At 52.6% G+C, this 8,405-nt stretch overlaps 1 non-coding gene across 1 annotated transcript; it reads left to right on the top strand.

Moving 5' to 3' along the window:
* Positions 1-322: 322 nt before the first annotated feature.
* Positions 323-395, top strand: trnat-ugu (transfer RNA threonine (anticodon UGU)). The gene has a single exon. It is a non-coding gene; the product is annotated as a tRNA-Thr (tRNA).
* The last annotated feature ends 8,010 nt before the right edge of the window (positions 396-8,405 follow it).

The following is an 8,405-nucleotide window of genomic DNA, read 5'->3' as shown; positions in this document are numbered from 1 at the left end:
AATGGAAGGCTTTTGTGTGTTAATGCAGACAACCAGCCAGGAGACGTGACACAGCCGCGCACAAAGGAAAAATGCACCGCCGTCGAACACATCTCCTGCGAAAAATGAGGGATCACTGTATTGTGCATAGTATAATACAAAAGTGATAAGACCTAAAATCACCATGACCTCATTGTTTAGTGTTTGGGTCCTTGCTATGCAGCAGGAGAAACAAAATAAAAATTAACAGGAGCCTCTTCAGCTCAAACTCCCAAGGCAAAATTTGGCCCTCGTACGTCCCTGCTTTAAGACACGTATTCAGTCTGTAAAAACGTAATTCATGGGCTCCGTAGCTCAGGGGTTAGAGCACTGGTCTTGTAAACCAGGGGTCGTGAGTTCAAATCTCACTGGGGCCTTCAAGAAACTTTCGTAACCAGCCAGGAGATGTGACACAACCGCGCACAAAGGAAAAATACACCGCTGTGGAACACGTACATCTCCTGCGAAAAATGAGGAATCACTGTATTATGCGAAGTATACCTAAAATCCCCATGACCTAATTGTTTAGTGTTTGGGTCCTTGCTATGCAGCAGGAGAAACAAAATAAAAATTACCTGGAGCCTCTTCAGCTCAAACTCCCAAGGCAAAATCTGGGCCTCGTACGTCCCTGCTTTAAGGCATGTAATCAGTCTGTAAATCATGGGCTCCATAGCTCAGGGGTTAGAGCACTGGTTTAGGGGTCGTGAGTTCAAATCTCACTGGGGCCTTCATGAAACCTTTGTAACCAGCCAGGAAATGCGACACAACCTCATTGTTTAGTGTTTGGGAACTTGCTATACAGCAGGAGAAACATAATAAAAATTACTTGGACCTTCTTCAGCTCAAACTCCCGAAGCAAGATTTGGGCCTCGTACGTCCCTACCTTAAGGCATGTAATCAGTCGGTAAATAAACAAAGCATGGGCTCCATAGCTCAGGGGTTGAAGCACTGGTCTTGTAAACCGGGGGTCGTGAGTTCAAATCCCGCTGGGGTCTTCAAGAAACTTTTGTAACCAGCCAGGAGACGTGACACAGCCACGCACAAAGGAAAAATGCACCGCTCTGGAACATCTCCTGCGAAAAATAAGGGATCACTTCGTACCAAAAATTGCCATCACCTCATTGTTTGGGACCTTGCTATACAGCAGGAGAAACATAATAAAAATTACTTGGAGCTTCTTCAGCTCAAACTCCCGAAGCAAGATTTGGGCCTTGTACTTCCCTGCTTTAAGGTATGTAATCAGTCTGTACATCAGCAAATCATGAGCTCCATAGCGCAGGGGTTAGTGCACTAGTCTTGTAAACCAGGGATCGTGAGTTCAAATCTCGCTGTGGCCTTCAATTAACTTTTGTGACACAGCCACGCACAAAGGAAAAATGCACTGCCGTGGAACACATCTCCTGCAAAAAATGAGGGATCACTGTATTATGCATAGTATAACACAAAAGCGATAAGACCTAAAATCACCTTGACCTCATTGTTTAGTGTTTGGGTCCTTGCTAAACAGCAGGAGAAGCAAAATAAAAATTACCTGGAGCCTCTTCAGCTCAAACTCCCAAGGCAAAATTTGGGCCTTGTACGTCCCTGCTTTAAGGCATGTAATCAGTCTGTAAAGCAGTAATTATTTATTTCTTAGTATTCATGAAATTCTTTCATCCATCTTGTTGATGCTGGAACGTCGACCTCAGATTTCAATTTTCTTTTTAAAAGCCTTAAGCGTTGGGTATCCACCATTTGACCATGCTTTATTTTCATGCTTATTGCTGATTTAAGTCATGTAATCAGTCTGTAGATCAGTAATTATTTATTTGCTAGTATTCATGAAATTCTTTCACCCATCTTGTTGATGCCAACGTCAACCTCAGATTTCAATTTTCTTTTCAAAAGCCTTATGCGTTGGGTATACACCATTTGGTCTTGCTTTATTTTCATGCTTATTACTTCTCATTACTATATTTTACAGTTGGATGTTCTTCCCTAACAATTACATTTTCTTGTAGCTCTTGGCTTTTTATTAAAATGCCAGCTTTCTTAAACCAGACAAAACCCTCAAAATCAAATCAAAGTCCCATTAGACAGTACAAATTCTGTCTGTATGGATTCTATATGGACATGGAGCAAGTGAGTAGGTGCAGAAAGGCTTAACTCAAGTGGAGTCAGCCAAGATCAAATGGGAGCGATAGGAGAGGATCTTGCACAAAGTACAGAACATTTAGCGTGAAGACCCTTAATTTTGATCCAGCCTCTAAGTGGGTCACATAGTTTGCCTTTGGTAACAAAAGCTCTTTTCCTGACCCCCCCCCCCCCCCCCCCCCCCGCCCCCGCAATATAAACACTTAGATTCCTGTTGTTCATTGATGTTTGTTGAATTATTACTAGATGGTTGATATTTTTGATGAAGAAAAATAAACTTCGTCCAAGCTATTATCTTGTTTCATCAAACAGGTTTTCCATCTGCTGTCGCACAATGTGAATTGCTGCATTGCAATAACTGGACCGAAATGATTATAAGACAACAGCACTGGATTTGTTGTACTTAAAGATCACAAAAGTAACTAAAATAACTATTTGTTTAACCATCATAAAAAAAAGGAAATGCTACTTTTAGACAGTGACATCATGGGTCACACATTTATGGGGAGACCAGACTATTCTTTAAGCAAAACTGTTACCGTCTGTCACGTGCTGGTGCCACCTGCGACAGGACCACGCCCCCCTGTCAATGGAATCACCGTCACCTGCCACAGCGCCGCCAGCGCAGACCCGAGTGTCAGTCTGTCCCTTGATGCTGCTTCGCTCATCAGTCCCTGAGATACTGACTCGCTTGACTACTTGAAACCCCGCAGAATCGTTTGTCCTCTCCAGCCCGATCGCCGCTCCAGCGCCAGCTATTCCCATCATCCCCTTCCACAATAAAGTCTGTCGCTACGCACTTGGCTGTATAGTCCGATCGTTAACAGTACAGACTGACCAATGCTATGCAGCCAGCGAACGACGAGACGGCATTGAGCCGACTGGAGCGAGCCGAGACCGCCATCAGCAGCCTGTCCGCCGACATCCGGCACCTGATCGAGGTTGGTCAGTAACAACAGCTACAGCAGCAGGAGATGGCCCAAGCCCTCCAGAGACTGTCGGTGGTGGCGTCCCCGGCTGTCACGGCACCCCCGCACCGCCCGTCTGCCGAGGCCAGGAGGCTCGTGGACGTCCCGGAGCCCCGCCTCGGCAACATCGAGAAGTTCAACGGCGATCCCAAGCACGTGAGGGCATTCGTGACCAACTGTTGCATAATGTTCAGCCTCCAGCCCGTCACGTTTGCGTCAGAATCAGCCAAGGTCGGGTTCGTCCTAACCCACCTCACGGGCGAGGCGCGGCTGTGGGGTCTGGCCGAATATGAAAGGATGGCCCCAGCTTGCGATTCCTTCGACGCCTTCGCGGAGGAATTGCTCTCCCTGTTTGACCTGGGATCCGCCGCCGAAGAACTGGCGTCAAGGTAGCCGATCGGTCGCGGAGTACGCCCTTAAGTTCCAGACGTTGGCCGGCAGCAGCGGATGGAACACGCCGGTGCTCGTTAGCACATTCCTAAACGGCCTCGCTGAGTATATGAAAGACGAACTGGTTTCTTACGATCGCCCGCGAACCCTGAAGGGCGCGATGGACTTGGCGGCCCGAGTAGACCGGCGGATCCGGACGCGGCGGTGCGATCGGGAGAGGAGGTCCCCGCGGATCCCGCGTGGTCACATTCCTCCGTCTGCTGGGGACCCGTCAACCACACCACCCGCCGAGCCCATGGATCTGGGAGGGGCTCGGGTTCCCTCGGAGGAGCACCGTCGGCACCTCTCACTGGGCTTGTGTTTTTACTGTGGGGAAGGGGGTCATCGGGTGGCGGGGTGCCCGTTAAAAGGCCGGAGCTCACGCGGCGTCGGGGGATCCGCGTGAGCTCGACCAGCACCGACTCTCCCAGTCCCAGCACGCTCACGCTACAGGCACGTGTCCAGCTTGCGGCGGGCGACCAGAACGTGGCGGCCTTGGTGGATTCCGGCGTGAAGGGGAACATCATGGACATTAGCCTGGCACGTCAGTGGGGTGTCGGCTTCCTCCCTCTGAGCCCGTCCATTCCCGCGCGTGCCATTGATGGCCGTCTGAGTGGCGAGGTGGCTTTCGTGACGGAACCAGTTAAGTTACTGCTCTCCGGCAATCACTACGAGACCATCCAGTTTTTTCTTCTTTCCCTCCCAGGACAGCAGCTCATACTGGGGCACCCTTGGTTGCGGCAGCACAACCCGGTGCTGGACTGGGAGGTGGGGGTTGTTCGGCAGTGGAGCGAACGCTGCCATCGAGTGTGCCTGAAGGCGGCCACCAGCCCACTCGGCAGAGCCCCACCCAGGTACAGTCCCGACTGTCATGCGGTCGCGTTTATTTTTTCGGGTTTCTGTCGTAATGTTACTTCCGGTTTTATTTCGTCGGTCCTTCCGTTTCAGTTTGTGTTTCCTCCCTCGGTGTTGGTTGTCTTGTCTTCCCCGATCCCGATTGTGTGCACCTGCGTAATCGATACTAATTGTCATCACCTGGATCCCCGCCCCTTTGTGCGTATTTAGTCCGTGTCTTCCCCCTGTCTTGTGCCAGTGTGTCTTGCCTCGTCCCGACCACCAGCGATTCCTTGATGTCCGAACTCTCTGAAAGAACTCTCCTTTTTGTCTCGCCGCCGAGCGACGCTTTTGTTTGTGCCTGGGTCTCCAGCGCCTTTTTGTCTCGCCCCAGTGCGACTCCTTTTGTTGGTACCTTTTGCTACGCGTTTTCCCTCGAAAGAGGCGTTTTGATTTGTACTTTTAGCCTTTTGACTCGCCACAGTGCGACGCCTTTTGTTGGTACTTTTTGCCCCGTGTTTTCCCTCGCAGGAGGCGCTTTGTTTTGTACTTTTGCTCTGAGTGCTTGCTGGAATAAATCCAAGATAGATACGACTCTGCATCCGAGTCCTTCGCCTAGTCCCCTGCCTGACAGTACACACTGGCCAGACATGGACTCGGCAGAGTCGGAGCACCTGTGCGCCGCAGTGCGCTCCCATGCCTCACTGCTCGCCCAGCACCAGAGGGAGGTGGGCGACTTGGGAGAAGAGATTCGAGGACTCGCTAGGAATCAAGAAAATTTCAGAGGAGCGGTCGCCACCCAAGTAGCAAAGCTGGGTCAGCAAATGCAGGAAGTGCTCTCGCTCTTGAACGCGGGACCAGCAGCGACCCCCAGTACACCCGTCGCTTCCCCCGTTCCTTCCCTTGCAAGAGTTCCCATGACTGGCAGTGCCAGACTGGCTCCTCCAGAGCGCTACTCCGGAGAACCCGGCCTTAGCCGGGCTTTTATTACAGAATGCGAGATGAACTTTGAGAGTTCCCCAGCAGAATTCCCCACCGAGCGCTCCAAGGTGGCCTACATGGTATCCTACCTGACGGGAAGGGCCCGCACGTGGGCCACCGCGGAATGGGCCAGGGATTCCATCTCCTGTCACTCTCTCCCCGCTTTCATCCAGGCCCTGCGAACGGTGTTCGATCCCATTTCCGCTGACCGAGACAAGGCTCGCCAACTCTGTCAGATAGTCCAGGGACAAGACACCGTCGGAGACTACGCCATCCGGTTCCGCACGCTGGCCGCGGCGAGCGGGTGGAACGCGGCGGCACTATATGACATCTTCCTCCGGGGCCTGTCAGGACCCATCCAGGATCAGCTAATCCCCTTAGACCTTCCCACCGACCTCGACGCCCTCATCGCTCTGGCTATCCGCACGGACAACCGGCTGCAAGAGTGGAGAAAGCACCGACGCAGCAACGCTCCCGCCTTCGTCCCAGTAGCCGGCCCTGACGCTCACCACTCCAGGCTGTACGGGGATCGGCAGCGCCAGGAGCCAGAACCGATGCAGTTGGGCAGAGCCAAGTTAACAGAGGAGGAGAAGTTACGGCGGCGCCGAGAGGGAAGATGCTACTACTGCGGCGAGCTCGGACACCTCCTCCTCTCCTGTCCAGTGAGGAGGACCCTGAAGGTAAGCGCCTTCTCGGCGGCTCTGTCCCCGGGGCGAGTGCTCCCCAAGGGCAGGATCACCCAGTTGGGAAGAGAAATAGAACTCGAGGTATTAATAGACTCAGGAGCAGACGAAAGCTTGATAGACTGGGCATTTGCTCGCCGGTGCGGGGTAAAGACTGAGCTACTGAACACTCCCGTGAAAGCTAAGGCACTCAATGGACAGGCACTCTTTGAGATAACTCACATAACCGAACCAGTCTCGTTGTCAATTGGTCTCCACCAGGAGAACATACGTCTACATGTCGTGACCTCACCAATGAACCCTCTCGTTCTCGGGTATCCATGGCTTCAACGCCACAACCCCGCTATAGACTGGGGATCAGGGGAAATAACGGGATGGGGGTCCGACTGTCATGATTCCTGTATCAAGTCCAACCCGCGCCCTGTGCCTTCTGCTCCAGACGCGCCAACCCCAGACTTAACCGGGGTCCCTGTGTGTTACCACCAATGGGCCGAGGTATTCAGTAAGGCCAAGGCTACCTCTCTGCCTCCCCACCGTCCGTATGATTGCGCCATTGACCTCCTGCCGGGATCAACGATACCCAAGGGGAGGCTGTATTCTCTCTCGGGACCTGAGAAGCAAGCCTTGAATGAATATATAGACTCCTCCCTGCAAGCAGGGCTGATTCGACCGTCGTCGTCGCCTGCGGGGGCGGGGTTCTTTTTCGTGGGCAAGAAGGACGGCACCCTACGTCCCTGCATTGATTATAGTCCCCTCAATCAGATCACCATCAAGAATCGGTATCCGCTCCCACTGATGTCGACCGTGTTCGACCAATTACAGCAAGCCCGGGTGTTCACCAAGTTAGATCTGCGCAACGCCTACCATCTGGTGCGCATCCGGGAAGGGGACGAATGGAAGACAGGGTTCAACACCCATCGAGGACATTTTGAATACCGCGTCATGCCATTTGGCCTCACCAATGCTCCCGCTGTGTTTCAGGCCATGATAAACGATGTTTTGAGAGACTGTTTGGACCGGTTTGTGTACGTATATTTGGACGATATTTTGATTTATTCCCCAGATCTGAAGACCCATAGGGTTCACGTCGAGACGGTGTTGCAACGACTCCTTGAACACCAACTATACGTAAAGGCCGAGAAAAGTGAATTCCACAAGAGCACCGTTTCTTTTCTCGGCTTCATCGTAGCCCCGGGCAAAGTAGAGATGGACCCGGCGAAAGTAAGCGCGGTAACGGAATGGCCTACCCCTGACTCACGCAAGAAGGTGCAACAATTCCTGGGCTTCGCCAATTTTTATCGGCGGTTCATTAAGGGCTTCAGTGCCACAGCGGCTCCCTTGCACGCGCTCACGTCTCCTAAAGTCCCCTTCCGCTGGTCAGCAGAGGCGGAGGCGGCCTTCCAGGAGCTAAAGAACCGTTTCAGCACCGCTCCCATCCTCACGCTCCCTGATCCGTCGCGGCAGTTTGTGGTGGAGGTGGACGCCTCCAATCAGGGAGTAGGGGCTATCCTTTCACAGAGGGCCAAGAGCGACAACAAGCTCCATCCGTGCGCGTTCCTGTCTCGACGGCTGACGCCCGCCGAACAGAATTATGACGTGGGGGATCGCGAACTGTTGGCAGTCAAGCTGGCATTAGAAGAGTGGAGACATTGGTTAGAGGGAGCACAGCAGCCTTTCTTGGTCTGGACAGACCATAAAAATTTAGAATACATTAAGTCAGCTAAGAGACTGAATTCACGCCAAGCCCGCTGGTCACTTTTTTTTAATCGTTTTAACTTCACTTTGTCCTACAGACCGGGAACCAAGAATACCAAGCCTGATGCCCTCTCCCGTGTTTTCAATTCGGATCCAGAAATTAAGAAGCCTGAGACTATCCTGCCGTCTCATTGCCTGGTTAGAGCCGTGACCTGGCCTATCGAAGGCCGGGTACAGCAGGCCAATGGTAACGAACCACCTCCTAGTGGTTGCCCTGAGAACCGACTATTTGTTCCTGCTCAATTACGGTCCCAGGTCATCCATTGGGCTCACACCTCCAGACTCTCCTGCCATCCGGGCATGCGCCGAACGCTGTTTGTAATCCAGCAGCGATTCTGGTGGCCCTCCATGAGGGCCGACGTCAATGAATACGTTGCCGCCTGTCCCGTCTGCGCCCGGAATAAGAACGCCCACGGCGCCCGCATGGGGTTGCTGCATCCCCTACCCATTCCTTCGCGCCCGTGGGCGGAGATATCTATGGACTTCGTCACCGGGCTTCCGACCTCGCATGGGCGAACCACCATACTCACAGTGGTGGATAGATTTTCAAAGATGGCTCACTTTATCGCCTTGCCCAAGCTCCCGTCCGCTAAACGAACGGCCA

Source organism: Syngnathus floridae, chromosome 4 (genome assembly GCF_059516105.1).
Source record: "Syngnathus floridae isolate MCC-2025c chromosome 4, RoL_Sflo_1.0, whole genome shotgun sequence".
Lineage (NCBI taxonomy): Eukaryota > Metazoa > Chordata > Actinopteri > Syngnathiformes > Syngnathidae > Syngnathus > Syngnathus floridae.
This window is presented reverse-complemented; position numbering and strand designations above follow the sequence as displayed.